Below are 17,061 nucleotides of genomic sequence, written 5' to 3' on the forward strand. Positions count from 1 at the left end.
CAAAGGGAATAAAGTGTAATTAATAAAAAATTTAAAAAATCTTAAAAAAGTAATTACTCAAAAAAAGTGCAAAGCAAGCATGACATTGTACTTATAAAAAAGATAATGTTACCAATACGTAATATATTAATACTTTATGTCATTTAATAAATAGGTATAGGCAGAACGATGAAAAGGAAAATTTAAAACTGTGAGAGTAATTTTATTAGTATGGTTGAGATATGACATGGTTTCCATATTAAATTATTTAAAATATATTTATAAAACACATATGTGTCATTATGTGTTGCCAGGATTTCATCAGTGACATACTTAATTATTTTCATCAAAATTCCAAACCATGTATGAAGTCTTAGACATCAAAGCAAGTGAATTCAATATCTATTCATTTGTTAAATATTTTACCGAGTACTGACCAGGCTTGGGAGATATGAATGTGAAAATAAAATATGAAAACATTAATATCAGTTTTATAAAAGTTTTAATAATACTACATGAATAGCATATTGACATAATCTTAATGTTGTGTAAGAAGAAACAATCATGAGGCTGAGAATAAGAAAGGTGTGTTCTGTGGAGAGGCTAGAAAACCAGAAAATTCTGTCATAGTCCTTAAACAATTTCAGTCAGAAACAAAAACTTGGAAAAGTACTTAATCATGTGAAAACCACTATTTTGGGAAAAAAAAAATACTGCTACAGTGGTAGCAGTATTTGAATCTTGAACAGGTCACTGAAAAGGCAATTTAAAATACCAAATATACATTTTTTTTCTAGTAGTTAAAAGAGGTTTCATTTTGTCTTGGAGAGAGCACAAACGGGAAGAAGAAGAGCTCATGCTGTGGTGGCAAGAAATGAGAGCGACTCAACACCCCCCACACTTTTCAAATATGTCTCCAGCCTAAACAACTGTGCCTCCAACACTGAGAATTTGTGTTACCCCACTCAGTTAATACATTCTAGAAATGTTGTGATAGACACGGTGAAAGAAGTGAATCATCTTTAATGCAAATACTAAGTCCACTGAGGTTATTATGACTACCTACTATCAAACACAGATGGGGGGATACAAAATGAATAAAGTGTAATTAATAAAAGTTAAATAAAAAATCAAAAAAAGGAAAGCAGTTACAGAGAGAGACAAGGAAGGAATTCAATGAAGACTCAAGAAAAAGCACACAACCACTGGGAGTCAACGAAAGCTCAGCCCTGCTGAGATGTTCTCAGGCCACTCAGTCCTACAAATGATTCCCTTTTCTCAACTCTTTCAACTGGTGCAGTTCTCAGAAAGGCAATGAATTTTTTACTTCTGTTTTAACTCTTGCCCACAGACTGAAGAAGTATTTGTAGCCAAAACAAAATGTCTTCCAACTGAAAGACAGGTGTTGGCAGTGAGAAGCCACATGAAATGTGAACAGGAAGAAGGTAGGATGCATTCATAGAGCAGCTGCTGTATATATTAAATCTGCATTTTTAAACACAGTATTTGTGAATAAATATTCACAATAAATATTCAGGTTTTTCTTTTTATAACATTCCATGATTTTAAAAAAACAAAAAACAAACAAACAAAAAAAAAAACAGTTCACATATCCTGAACGTGGAGAATAACTTTAAATTTGTTTGCTATTTGATGACTTTCATGACCAACCAGTCTTATGAATAGAAAATGCTATGTATTTGAAAAGTAATCAAAAGCAAAAACTTACTAACAACACACTTTAAAAAATGGAGGTTTTTTGGTTCATTCTTATATAAGAATAAGTAGGTGATAGTTTGTGTCCAAGTCCATACTGACAGAAACCTAGCATGAGGAGTTGAATTATGTCTCCTCTGGAGCAAATTTTTTTTTCTGTATTAATTACAGTTTATTTGCTTTATATCCTGGCCCCTCCCACATTCCCTCCCAATTAGACCCTCCCTCTCTCTTCTCCTCCTAATCTCTTCTCCAAGACCACTGATAGGAGAGATTCTGCTCCTCTGCCATCTGACCATTGTTTATCAGGTTTCATCAGGACTGGCTGAATTGTCCTCCTCTGTGGCCTGGCAAGGCTTTTCTCCCCTCAGGGGGAGGTGATCAAAGATCCAGCCACAGAGTTCATGTGAGAGACAGTCCCTGTTCCCATTACTAGGGTACTCATTGGGAGACTGAGCTGCCATGGGCTACATCTGAGCAGGGGTTCTAGGTAATATCCATTAATGGTCCATGGTTGGAGTATTACTCCCAGAAAGGACCCCTGTGCCCAGATATTTTGGTTCTGTTGGTCTCCTTGTAGAGTTCCTGTACTCTCCATGTCTTACTAACTCTCCCTTCTTCTTTAAGATTCCCTGCACTCTGCCCAAAGTTTGGTTATGTGTCCCAGCAGTTGCTTTGATACACTGCTGGTTAAAGTCTTTCAGAGGCCCTTTGTGTGGGCTCCTGTCCTGTTTCCTGTAGTAGTAATATCTGCTACATAAGAATGTCCTCTTCCTCAGAAAATTTGATCAATTTAAATAAAATGAATCTATAAAGTAGGTTCTGAATTGAAGTAATCAAAAAAAAAATATATATATAAAACAGTTATAAAACAAAATATTCCATGACAAAACTAAATTTACGCAATATCTACACAGCAAAGCAACCCTACAGAAGATACTAGTAGGAAAACTCCAATCCAACGAAAACAACTTCACCCAAGAAAACAAGGCATACAGATAATATCCCAACAAAAATGAAAGGAAAACAAGCAATGAAACAGGGTAAGATCACTGACTCCATTACAAAAGGAACTAACATGCATTGGTCACTACTATCTATCAATATCAATGGACTCAACTCACCAATAAAAAGACACAGGCTAACATAATGGTTGCGGAAACAGGATCTAACATTCTGTTGCATCCAACAAACACACCTATGCAACAAAGTTAAACACCACCTCAGAGTAAATGGCTGGAAAAATGTTTTTCAAGCAAATGGTTCCAGAAAACAAGCTGGAGTAGCCATCCTAATATCTAACAAAATAGACTTTCATCCAAAGTTAATCAAAAAATATAAGGAGGGCCACTATAGTCTCATCAAAGGAAAAATCCACCAAGAGGACATCACAATTTTGAATATCTATGCCCCAAATACAAGAGCACATATACTCATAAATGAAACATTATTAAACTTAAATCATACATTGATCCTAATACCTTAATAGTGGGAGACTTCAACACCCCACTCTCATCAAGGGACAGATCAACTAGACAGACACCAAATAGGGAAATAAAAGCACTCACAGAATCCCTATATCAAATGGACCTAATAGACGTCTACAGATATTTTCACCCGAACTCAAAGGAGTACACATTCTTTTCAGCACCGCATGGAACCTTCTCCAAAATAGACCATATAGTGGGTTACAAAGCAAGCCTCAACAGATACAAAAGGATTGAAATAATCCCTTATATACTATCTGACCACCACGGACTAAAGCTGGACATCAACAACAACAGAAACAACAAAAAGCTGACACACACATGGAAACTGAACAACTTACTACTCAATGACAGCTGGGTCAAGGAAGAAGTAAAGAAAGAAATTAAAGACTTCCTAGAATTCAATGAAAATGAAGGCACAACATACCCAAATTTATGGGACACATGGAAAGCAGTGCTAGGAGGAAAATTCATAGCACTAAGTGCCTGCAAGAAGAAATTCGTAACATCACATACAAACAACTTAATGGCCCAACTGAAAACCCTAGAAAAAAAAAGAAGCAGATCCACCCAAGAGGAGCAGATGGCTGGAAATAATCAAACTCAGGGCTGAAATCAATCAATTAGAAACAAATAAAACTATCCAAAGAATCAATGAAACAAAACCTGGTTCTTTGAGAAACTCAACAAGATAGACAAACCCTTAGCCAAACTAACTAAAAAGCAGAGAGAAACTATCCAAATCAGCAAAATCAGAAATGAAAATGGGGACATAATTACAGACACTGTGAAAATCCAAACAATTATTATACTACAAAAACCTATATGGCACAAAATTTGAAAATATAAATGAAATGGATAATTTTCTTGACAGATTCCATCTACCAAAATTAAGCCAAGATCAGGTAGAAAGACTGAATAGCCCTATATCTCCCAAGGAAATTGAGGTAGTCATTAACAGTCTCCCCTCCAAAAAAAGCCCTGGACCAGAAAGCTTCAGGACAGAATTCTACAAGACCTTCAAAGAAGTGCTAACACCAATTCTCCTCAAACTATTCCACAGAATAGAAACAGAAGGAACACTACCAAACTCATTTTATGAAGCCACAGTCACCTTGATCGCTGAACCACACAAAGACCCAACATAAAAAGAGAACTTCAGACCTATCTCTCTTATGAACATTGAAGCAAAAATACTCAATTAAATACTTGAAAACCGAATCCAAGAACACATCAAAGATATCATCCACCATGACCAAGTAGGCTTTATCCCAGGCATGCAAGGGTGGTTCAACATACGGAAATCCATCAATGTAATCTACCACATAAACAAACTGAAAGAGAAAAACCACATGATCATCTCCTTAGATGGCGAAAAAGCATTTAACAAAGTCCAACACCCATCATGTTTAAAGTCTTGGAGAGATCATGGATACAAGGCACATAACTAAAGATAGTAAAGGCAATATACAGCAAGCCTATAGCCAACATCAAACTCAATGGAGAGAAACTTAAATCAATCCCATTGAAATCATGGACAAGACAAGGCTGCCCACTGTCTCCATAGCCGTTCAACATAGTACTTGAAGTCCTAGCCAGAGCAATAAGACAACTAAAGGAGATCAAGGGGATATAAATCGGAAAGGAAGAGGTCAAAGTGTCACTATTTGCAGATGATATGATAATATACATGAGCGACCCCAAAAATTCAACCAGAGAATTCCTTCAGCTGATAAACACCTTCAGCAAAGTGGCAGGATACAAAATCAACTCAAAAAAATCAGAAGCCCTCCTGTACACAAAAGACAAAAGGGTTGAGAAAGAAATTAGGGAAACAACACCCTTCACAATAGCCACTAATAACATAAAGTACCTTGGTGTGACTCTAACCAAGCAAGTGAAAGACCTGTTTGAGAAAAACTTCAAGTCTCTGAAGAAAGAAATTGAAGAAGATCTCAGAAGATGGAAAGATCTCCCATGCTCAAGGATTGGTAGGATTAACATTGTGAAAATGGCCATCCTGCCAAAAGCAATCTACAGATTCAATGCAATTCCCATCAAAATACCAACTCAATTCTTTACAGACCTTGAAAAATGATTCTCAGCTTCATATGGAGAAACAAAAAACCCAGAATCTCCAAAACGATCCTGTACAACAACAGATCATCTAGAGGTATCTCCATCCCCGATCTCAAGCTGTACTACAGGGCAACAGTAATAAAAACTGCATGGTATTGGCATAGAAACAGAAAGGAGGATCAATGGAACCGCATAGAAGACTCAGAAATAAACCCACACACCTATGAATACTCGGTATTTGACAAAGAAGCCAAATCCATTCAACTTTATCTGACAGAGGGCTATTATCCAATATATATAAAGAACTAAAGAAGCAGAAAAGCAACAAACCAAGTAATCCCATTACAAAATGGGGAGCAGAGCTAAATAGAGAGTTCTCGAAAGAGGAACATCAAATGGCAGAGAAACACTTAAAGAAATGCTCAATCTCATTAGCTATTACGGAAATGCAATTTTACCTTACACCCATCAGAATGGCCAAGATGAAAAACTCAAGTGACAACACATGCTGGAGAGGTTGTGGTGAAAGGGGAACCCTCCTCCATTGCTGGTGGAAATGTAAACTGGTACAACCACTTTGGAAGTCAATCTGGCGCTTTCTCAGACAATTAGGAGTAGTGCTACCTCAAGACCCAGCTATACCACTCCTAGGTATATACCCAAAATTTGCTCAAGTACACAACAAGGACCATGTTCAACCATGTTTGTAGCAGCTTTATTTGTTATAGCCAGAACTTGGAAACAACCCAGATGTCCATCAAAGGAGGAATGGACATAGAAATTGTGGTATTTTTACACAATGGAATACTACTCAGCAATCAAAAGGGAGGAAATCATGAAATTTGCAGGCAAATGGTGGGATCTAGAAAAGATCATTCTGAGTGAAGTATCCCAGAAGGAGAAAGACAAACTTGGTATATACTCGCTTATATAGACCTACAAGATATGATAAACATAATGAAATCTACATATCTTAAGAAGATAATTAAGAAAATGGACATGGGTGAAGATGATCAATCCTCATTTAGAAAGACAAATGGGATGTGCATTGAATGTATGACAGGAGTCTAACACAAAAGGCATCTGAAAGACTCTATCTAGCAGTGTTTCAAAGCAGACACTAAGACTCATAACCAAACCTTGGCAGAGTGCAGGGAATCATATGAAAGAAGGGGAGTTAGTATGATATGGAAAGGATAAGAACTCTACAAGTACCAAATATATCCGGGCACAGGGTCTTTTCTGAGACTGACACTCAACCAAGGACCATCTATGGATATAACCTAGAACTTCTGCTCGGATGTGGCCTGTGGTAGCTCAGTCACCAAGTAGTTTTCCAAAGTAAGGGGAACAAGGACTATTTCTAACAGGATCTCATTGGCAGGCTCTTTGACCTCCCCACCCCCCCACGGGAGGAGCAGTCCTGTTAGGCCACAGAGGAGGACTTTGTAGCCAGCCTTGAAGATACCTGATAAAACAGGGTCAAATGAAAGGGGAGGAGGTCCTCCCCTATCAGTGGACTTGGAATGGGGCAGGGAGGAGACCAGGGAGGGAGTTGGGGAGAGGGAGGGAATGAGGGAGTGGGATACAACTGGGACACAGAGTTAACAAATTGTAACTAAAAAGAAAAATAAAAATTAAAAGAACAAACAAAATATTTTAAAAAATAAATAACTGATATATATATATACAGGTGTATCCCTGTTTATATATATACAGGTCACTTTGAACAAAGTGACACCTGTCAGAGAAATGTCACCTAGACATAGGAGCAGAAGTCTAGAAACCAAGGTGCACAGTGACAGCCAGAAAACTACCAGAAACTGGAAACAATACAAAAACTAGATCACTCTCCAGTCGTCTCAATAGGAATCACTGCTATCTATACCTTACTCTCAGGGGCATAGCCTCAAGAATTGTGAAATTCAAATTTTAGTACGTTTATATTATATGTCTAATATCCACTCATAAATAAATATTACCATGTGTGTCTTTCTTCTTCTGTGTTACCTCACTCAGGATGATCTCTTCTACTTCCCACCATTTGCCTGCAAATGATTTCCTTGTTTTTAATTGCTGAGTAGTATTCCTTTGTGTAAATATACCACAATTTCTGTATCCCTTCTCCAGGTGAAGGGCATCTAAGTTGTTTCCAGATTCTGGCTATTATGAATAAAGCTGCTATGAACATGGTTGAGCAAATGTCTTTGTTGTATACTTGAGCATAGTTTGGATATATACCTAGGGGTGGTATAGCTGGATCTTGAGGAAGCACTATTCCTAATTGTATAAGAAAGTATCAGATTAATTTTCAAAGTGGTTGCACAGGTTTACATTTCAAACAGCAATGGACGGTTGTTCCTCTTTCTCTACATCCTCTCCAGCATGTGTTATCACTTGAGTTTTTAATCTTAGCCTTTCCGATGGGTGTAAGGTGAAATCTCATGTTTTTTTTGATTCGTATTTCCCTGATGACTAAGGACATTGAGCATTTCTTTAAATGTTTCTCTGCCATTTGATATTCCTCTATTGAGAATTCTCTGTATAGCTCTGCGCCCAATTTTTTAATCAAATTGCTTGATTTGCTGCCTTTTAACTTCTTGGATTCTTTATATATTTTGGATATTAGCCCCCTGTTAGATATAGGGTTAGTGAAGATCCTTTTCCAGTCTGTAGGCTGTCATTTTGTTCTGATGACAGTGTCCTTTGCTTTACAGAAGCTTTTCAGTTTCATGAGGTCCCATTTATTGATTGTTGCTCTTACTGCCTCTGCTCATGGTGTTCTGTTCAGGAAGTTGTCTCCTGTGCCAATGAGTTCAAGGCTCTTTCCCACTTTTTCTTCTACCAGCTTTAGTGTGCTTGATTTTATGTTGAGGTCTTTGAACCACTTGGACTTTATGTGATTTTTTTTTAAACATGTTTATATAAATTTGGTTTAGGTTACTTTTTAAAGTAACTTCTACCATTATTATTTCATTATTATAGTTATATGTTAAATTAATATCATCTACATACCATATTTTAATAATAAAATATTAGTATTCTAACAAATGAAAAAAAAGAGTTGTGAAGTTCCTTAATATATTGTATTTCTTATGGCTACCCAAGCAAATTAGTATGCATACTGAAGTAAAACCAAACCTGAGTCTTTTTTTATTTTAGTTTTTATTAATTACATTTTATTCACTTTGTATTCCCCCATAAACCCCTCCCTCCTCCCCTCCCAATCCAACCTTTCCTCCCCCTTCTCCATACATGCCCCTTCCCAAGTCCACTGATAGGGGAGGTCCTCCTCTCCTTCCTTCTGATCCTAGTCTACAGGTCTTATCAGGGGTGGCTGCATTGTCATCTTCTGTGGTCTGGTAAGGCTGCTCCCCCCTCAGGGGGAGGTGATCAAAGAGCAGGCCAATCAGTTCATGTCAGAGCAGTCCCTGTTCCCATTTCTATGGAACCCACTTGGAGACTGAACTGCCATTGGCTACATCTGTGCAGGGGTTCTAGGTTATCTCCATGCATGGTATTTGGTTGGAGTATGAGTCTCATGTGCTCATATTTTCAGATTTTTTTCAAACCTGAGTCTTAACAGACAGTATTGAATATCATGGTTTGACTTGAGTATACAATGAATAATTTGATATACTATTAAACATATTACCATTGGATACTTTATTTTGATTGTGTTTATTTATATATTATTGTAGTAGTGGAGTAGCTCTAAGTATAAAGTGTTTATATTGTGAAGTTATTTTATTTTTAATTAAAAATAATTACACATGTTTATGGGATACAGTGTGATGTTTTAATGTGTGCATATATAAGATTTAATGATCAAATTATAGTTGTAGAATGCTCATTACCTCAAATATAAATTTATATAATGTTAACATGCTAATAATAGTAGCTAAACTCATGGAGGATTTTTTGTTGCAAACATTTCCTTTAAATGTTTTCCATTTAATGAAACAGGGCATTAAACTGTATGTCATATCATTCCTCCTTAGGAATAAGCATAGCTCAGGAGATTCAGAATACACAAATTAGGACTCTCAGCAAGCAATTCTGCTACAGAGGTGTAACATAACATTGTTTATTGGTGAATATACTTGAAAGCTGAAGATCAACCAAGAAGATCTGGGCCTCAAGAGATTAGGAAGCTATGGTGTTTATTTGGTCAACTTAACACAAACCTAGATACATCTTGGAAGAGGAAACCACAATTGAGAAATTGCCTTCACCAGAATGTGCTCTGTGCATACTTGTTGAGCATTTCCTTGATTAATCATTGGAGAAAGAGGGTGAAGCCTTCCATGAACAGTGCCACAGCTGGGCAGTTGGTCCTAGCTGTAGAAGAAAGCAAGTTGTGCAACCCCTGGGAAACAAGATTTTAGGCACTCAGGATATGAATTTGATCAGTAAATTGTGTCAAAAGAAAAGAGCTCACCCTAAATCTCCAACCTGCTGGCCCACCTTTCTGATTTCTGGTATATTTCACCATAACCTCACGAGTAAGCTTTCTTTCATGGCCTCTCTTTTAGGAACTGTCTTGAGTTATTGCCCTAAGATGTCTTCGTTGTGGGCTCTAACCTGGAAGTCAAATACACTCCTTTTTCCCATATTTGCTTTGCGTCATATTGTTTATCACAGCAACAGAACACAAACCAATCCAAAAGGAAAATTGTAAGTTCTCAATATTTCAATTTTAAGCAGAGATTTTTTTTTCATTAATTGAAAGTTAATAATGAAAGGAGAGCCCTTTTAGCATATTCTTCTATTCAGCCCTCTTGTAAGTGATACAACATTCGATAAAATGAGGTATATTTTCTCAGCTGAAATCCTGAAATGTGATTATAATGACAGGGATATAGGACCATTGTAATGGTGGATTACTTTCATCATTAGTTATTTTAAACATATTTTTGACACTATACTAAAAGACTAGCATTTCTTTCTTTCTTTCCCAGTATTGTACTTACTCTCAACTATGTAAACAAGAATCAAGATCTCAAATTAAAAGAGTCTGTTTATAGTGTAATACAATTACCATGTGATAATGAATTGTTCAGATATAATGTATAACAAGAAAGTACTAACTTTTCTAGTAGGTCATCATATGAAGGGAAGGGAAGCTATTGATAGCTCATTTGTATAATTTTTTTCCAGGATACATTATCTATATAACAAAAATGTGGTTATAAGAAAGTTTCAACATCACTTTTTTTGGCATAGTTATATACAACATTCCATGACGATGATAAACTGTAAATATTTTTTAAATACAGGGTACATGAGGTCAAAAGGCTTCATTTAATGAAGACCATTTCAGTGGTGGTTACTTTACATAATTGCAAGATAGTTCAAAGAGAACATGATGACAGAGGGCAATCCTCTCTGCTCTGACCTTGCTTCTTTTATCTATAAAGTCACTAATCCACTCACAGGCCCCTACTCTTATGACGTAAACCAAATCTAATTACTGTACAGAGATTCTGCCCACAAACACCATTAACCATGGCCTTAACAAATTCATTTCTAATAATCAAATTTGGTGAATAAATAATGTTGAAGAAAAAGAGGTCTAACCATGAGTCTCTAACCCGCTGGCCTCTCTTGTTGATTTCTGATGTATGTCACCATACCCTCATGAGTAATTTTATTAAATTCAGTCCATCTCTGTGTGCAGATGCTTTATTGATTCTCTTTCTCTGGAGATCTTACCCAAAAAAATGCATAAACACTGGCCTTCCTTGAGTCAAGAATTCATCTTTGTGCAAATCTGTGGTGGGATATCATTGGGGTAAGAAAAACAAGACTGCCCTCTTAGAATCACTTCACCAGGAATTAGTAAATGAAAATTACTTTTACCTAAATCCAAACGTTGTAGAATTATCCTAGGAGAATCTTGCACATATATTTAAATAATAAGGTAGAAAAGTACAGAGAAGAGAAATAAAATTAATGTTTATCCTTAGCACTTTTCAATTAAAAAATACAAAAGAGCTTAACTCATTCTAATTTAAGGGAAAATGTAGTTTGGTTAAACTTGATTAAAGTGCTGAATGACAGTGTACACCACTAAATGGCTGCTATTTTTCTAAAGTGATATTTATATAACATCTTAATGTACCTAAGGCCCAATTTATTTTCACTGTTGAATTCAATCTATATATTTTACAAGTTGTATTACAGATTACATGCTATAAAATATATACAGTTGAAATAATTTCTTGATTAGATAGAATTATCCTAAACATATGAAATGCTGAAACATAATTAAGGCAAAATAAATACTTAAATGTGTTACAGTCTTTTGTGCCATAACATTTTATACATGAATAATTAAGTTTTACAAACCAAAGGACATATCCAAGCCTGGTAAAATGATCAAAAGTAGATCCACATATGAATTAAAGACAGTATTTTCCCAATGTTTGCACTGTAAGTATTTTAACATAGATTTTGTTAGTATTTGAATGTGTGAGTATGTGATTAATTCTAGAAAATGTACAGCTTTTTGTTTCTTGAAGATGTGAATAAAAACATTCGCTTCTGTTTTCTAGGTGGTTGGCTGAATGGAAGCTTGTCTTGTTGCTGTTGTTACTACTGCAATGAGAGACTTGCCTATTTAATTTGGCCAATAGCATAAGGTTAGTACATTGATGCATGTAGGAATACAATCACGTATAATAATTACTCAGAGAGTTCACTTATAGGGATTCAAAAGGAAAATGTCTTCACTTTCATGCTAGAAGAGAAGTATATTGTGTTGCTAACTCTGTTACCTACTAATTGTTACCGAAGAAAGAAATGTGACATTTCTTTGATTCTCCTTAAATAAATATTGTGGGAAATAAAAGGCTGTTTCATCCTCAAGACAAATGAAATGGAAATTAATTCTACCATAATTTCAGTTTGAAGAAAAAACAAACAAACAAACAAACAAAACATTTGGGGTAGTTGATATGTGACTTGTTCACAGAATAGCCGTGTCCTCGTTTCCAAGAAAAGCTAATGTTTTCTCTACTGACAACAAAGAAGTTTTGGGAACTAAAACTTTAAATCTTATGCTCAATTATACAACAAGGACACTTGCTCATCCATATTTGTAGCAGCTCTATTCGTAATAGCCAGAAGCTGGAAACAAACTAGATGCCCCTCAACGGAGGAATGAATACAGAAATTTTGGCACATTTACGAAATGGAAAACTATTCAGCTATTAAAAACAAGAAAACCATGAAATTTGCAGAGAAATGATGGGAACTAGAAAATATCATCTTGAGTGAGGTATCTCAGAAGGAGAAAGACACACATGGTATATACTCACTTATCAGTGAATATTAGCCATATAATATAGGATAAACACACTAACATCTGTACTCCTAAAGAATCCAAACAACAAGAAAGACCCTAGGGAAGATGCTCTATCCACATTCAGAAGGACAAGAGATAGACATTGGAGGCAGCAGGAGAAGACAGGGATCAGGAGAGGAACCTATCACAGATGGCCTCTAAAAGCATCTACTGCCCAAGGTATGGAAGCAAAGGCTGATACTCATATCTAAACTTTGGGAAGAGTGCATGGAATTTTACGAAAGAAGAGGGAGATAGAAAGACCTGGAGAGGACAGGAGCTCCAAAAAGGGACCAACAGAGCCAAAAAAAATCCTGAGCCCTGGGGCCCTTGCAGAGAATGATACCCCAACCAAGGACCATGCATCGAGAAGGCCTGAAACTTCTGCTGATGTAGCCCATAGACTCAGTCTCCAAGTGGGTTTCCTAATAAGGAGAGAAATCTTTGGCCTGAACTTAGTGGCAGACTCTCTGATTACCTCCTCCAGGGGGGATGCAGCCTTGACTGGCCACAGAGGAAGACAATGCAAGGTCCTGAAGAGACCTGATAAGCTAGGGTCAAATAAAAGGGGAGGAGGACCTCCCCTATCAGTGGACTAGGGGAAGGGCATAGGGAGAGAAGAGGGAGGGAGTATATGGATTGGGAGGGGAGAGAAGGGAGGGTGACACAGCCGAGATACAGATTGAATAAATTGTAATAAATGATAATAATAAAAAAATAAATATTTTTTAAAATGCTTAAAGAACTCTATTAAAGTCCATAGATAATGTTACGTTTTTTTCAGGAGGAAATTTCTTATTTGTGGGTCTAATACTAACTTAGCAGACTAAGAAATTTAAATTAAGTTTTGTTTTGTATCAAAACATTTTTCTAGTAAACTTTTACTTATGTTTCCATATTATTCATTGTGGGACATGTATTCAATTAGTTAAATTTTTGACAAAGTCATTTTTTTTTTCCAGTACTAGCACTGGATGTTCCCAACTCTAATCTTTTTATTTATTTATTTACTTATCTAGCTATTCATTTATTTATTACAATTTATTCACTTTGTATTTCAGCTGTAGCCCCCTTCATTGTTTCCTCCCAATCCCTCCCTCCCTCTCTCTTCTGCTCCTATGCCTATCCTCTAGTCCACTGATAGGGAAGGTCCTCCTTTCTATCTGACCCTAGCCAATCAGGTTGCATCAGGACTGGCTGCATTGTTTTCCACTGTGGCCTGTTAAGGCTGCCCAAACTTCCCCTCCCTCCAGAGGGGAGGTGATCAAAGAGTCAGCCTCTGAGTTCATGTCAGAGAGTCCCTACTCCCCTTACATAGAAATCGACTTGGATACTGAGCCACCATGGGCTACATCTGAGCAGGGTTCTTGGTTATCTTCCACCCAATTGTAATATTTGATATTACATATTTGATATTTGATATTCTTTCTCTTAAGATTTTATTTTCACCTTAGTTTTATATCCACCTTTTAAATTTTATATCTAGCTTACTTAACCAGTTATTAACATGTTAGCTATTAAGCACTATGGGTTAAGTTTCCTTAATAATACTGTTGCACTCCAATTGCTATTTTGTTTGCTCAGGATAAAGGATATTTCAAGTCATAATGTAGGAAAAAATCGTTATGGTTGAATATTCTGATCCCAGAAACATTCAGTCTCCTTATTGCTTGAAACCCCAGGGCACTGTATAATTGTTATGACAACATAATATAAAGAAGTTATTTATTTGTTGGCTGGCCTGTTTTAAATATGCTTTTTATTTGGTTCCTTGATTTATTTGTTTGATGCAATCGGGTTTCTTTTTGGAAGACTTGAAAAGGAAAGATGCTTTTTATAAAAGGCAGAATTAACACATAAGAACACAAAGTGTCAAAAATCAAGTATCCTTAGGTGTGTGGGTTTATTTCTGAGTCTTCTGTTTGATTCCATTGATCCTTCAGACAGTTTCTATGCCAGTACCATGCTGTTTTTATTACTGTTGCTCTGTAGTACAGCTTCAGATCTGGGATGGAGATACCATCAGAAGATCTGTTATTATACAGGGTTGTTTTAGTTATTCTGTTTTTTTTGTTTGTTTGTTTGTTTTGTTTTGTTTTTCCATATGAAATTGAGAATTGTTCTTTTAAGGTCTGTAAAAAATTGTGTTGGTACTTTGATGGGCATTGCATTGAAACTATGGATTTCTTTAGGAAGGATGGGCATTTTCACTATCTTAATCCTACTGCTCCATGACCATTGGAGATCTTTCTATATTCTGATATATTCTTCAATTTCCTTTTTCAGAAATGTAGATGATATCTTTGATGTGTTCTTGGATTTGGTTTGCAAGTATTTTGTTGAGTATTTTTGCATCGATGTTCATGAGGGAGATTGGCTTGAAATATTCTTGCTTTGTTGGGTCTTTGTGAGGTTTAGGTACCAAGGTGACTGTGGCTTCATAGAATAATCTTGGTAATGTTCCTTCTGTTTCTATTTTGTGGAATAGTTTGAAAAGTATTGGTGTTAGCTCTTCTTTGAAGGTCTAGTAGAATTCTGTGCTGAAACCATGTGGCCCTGGGCATGGTAGACTTTTGATGACTGCTTCTATTTCCTTAGGGGGTATAGGACTATTTAATTGGTTTATCTGGTCTTGATTCAGCTTTGGCATGTAGAATCTGTCAAAGATATAGTCCATTTCATTTAGATTTTCAAATTTTGTGGCATATAGACTTTGGAAGTAAGACCTAATTATTGTTTGGATTTCTTCAGTGTCTGCAGTTATTTCCCCCTTTTCATTTATGATTTTGTTGATTTGGATAGTTTCTCTCTGCCTTTTAGTTAGTTTGGCTAAGGGTTTGTCTATCTTGTTGATTTTCTCCAAGAACCAGCTCTTGGTTTCATTGATTCTTTGAATAGTTTTATTTGTTTCTAATTGGTTGATTTCAGCCATGAGTTTGATTATTTCCAGCCATCTGCTCCTCTTGGGTGCATTTGCTTCTTTTTTTTCTAGGTCTTTCAGTTGGGCCATTAAGTTGCTTGTATGAGATGTCACACATTTCTTCTTGAAGGCACTTAGTGCTATTAATTTTCTTCTGAGCACTGCTTTCATTGTGTCCTATAAATTAGTGTATGTTGTACCTTTATTTTCATTGAATTATAGGAAGTCTTTAATTTCTTTCTTTATTTCTTCCTTAACCCAGCTGTCATTTAGTAGCAAGTTGTTCAGTTTCCATGTGTGTGTAGGCCTTTTGCTATTTTTGTCATTGAGGTCCAGCTTTAGTCCATGGTAATCAGATAGGATACAAGGAATTATTTCAATCTTGTATCTGTTGAGTCTTGCTTTGTGACCAACTGGCATGTTGCTCTGGGCTGACGACCAAGCACCTGGCAGAACCAGGATCTCTTCCGCGGTTTAGCCAGGTGAGTTAAAGCTGATTGAATCCTCCACCGTGGGGTATCCTCTCACCTGGGAAACATAATCACTTGTGTTTTAGGGCTGCAAACTCTGACTGCTGGTCACTGTGCCAATCCTGCTGTGCTGCTGGTCAGAACAAGAGTCTTTCTAGCGCTGCCATCTTGCCGAATCCCGACTTCAGATTTTTTGAGTTTATTTTGTATCCAGCTTCTTCAAGGAAGGCTTTTATCAGAGGAAGGAGTTCTCTGGTAGAATTTTTGGGCTCACTTATGTTTACGATTATATCGTCTGAGAAGAGAGATACTTTGACTTCTTCTTTTCCAGTTTGAATCCCCTTTATCTCCTTTAGTTGTCTTATTGCTCTAGCTAGGATTTCAAGTACTATGTTGAAGAGATAAGGAGAGAGTGGGCAGACTTTCCTTGTCCCTTATTTCAGTGGGTCTGATTTAAGTTTCTTTCCATTTCTTTTGATGTTGGCTATAGGCTTGCTGTATATTGTCTTCATTATGTTTAGATATGTGCCTTTTATCCCTGATCTCTCCAAGACTTTAAACATCAATGTGATTTGGAGTTTGTCAAATGCTTTTTCAGCATCTAAGGAGATGATCATGTTTTTTGTTTTGATTTTCTTTCAGTTTGTTTATATGGTGGATTACATTGATGGATTTTCTATGTTAAACCTCCCATGCATGCCTGGGATGAAGCCTACTTGGTTGTGGTAGATGATATATTTACATTTACACAATGGAATACTACTCAGCAATTAAATCAAGGAAACCATGAAATTTGCAGGCAAATGAATGGAACTATTTTGAGTAAGATAACCCAGAAGGAGAAAGACACACCTGGTATATACTCAATTATAAGTATATATAAGCCATATAATATAGGATAAGCATACTAAAATCTATAGTCCTAAAGAAGCTAAACTACAAGAAGGACCCTAGGGAAGAGGCTGAAACCTCATTCAGAAGGGCAAACAAGAGAGACATCAAAGTAGGAGAAGACAGGGAACAGGACAGGAGCCCTCCACAGGGACCGCTGAAAGACTATAC

The sequence above is a fragment of the Psammomys obesus genome, unplaced genomic scaffold (genome assembly GCF_907164565.1).
Source record: "Psammomys obesus unplaced genomic scaffold, mPsaObe1.curated_primary_1811, whole genome shotgun sequence".
In the NCBI taxonomy this organism is placed as follows: Eukaryota; Metazoa; Chordata; class Mammalia; order Rodentia; family Muridae; genus Psammomys; species Psammomys obesus.